Below are 214 nucleotides of genomic sequence, written 5' to 3'. Positions count from 1 at the left end.
CGCCACCATTAAAGCTTCCCTCGGACGCTGGCCGCTGGGCCCGGGCCGGTACTCCTGGGTGGTGCCGCCTCCTCTGGGGCCCTTCTGTCCTGTCTGCTCTGAGGGCTCCTGCCCCTCGGGGTCCCCGGAGAGAGCCCCAAGGCCAAATTTCAGCAGCTGTCATGCTGAGGGGATGTTCCAGAAGCCCCACATCTCCCCTCACATGGCCTGAGGC

The sequence above is a fragment of the Bubalus kerabau genome, chromosome 14 (genome assembly GCF_029407905.1).
Source record: "Bubalus kerabau isolate K-KA32 ecotype Philippines breed swamp buffalo chromosome 14, PCC_UOA_SB_1v2, whole genome shotgun sequence".
In the NCBI taxonomy this organism is placed as follows: domain Eukaryota; kingdom Metazoa; phylum Chordata; class Mammalia; order Artiodactyla; family Bovidae; genus Bubalus; species Bubalus kerabau.
This window is presented reverse-complemented; position numbering follows the sequence as displayed.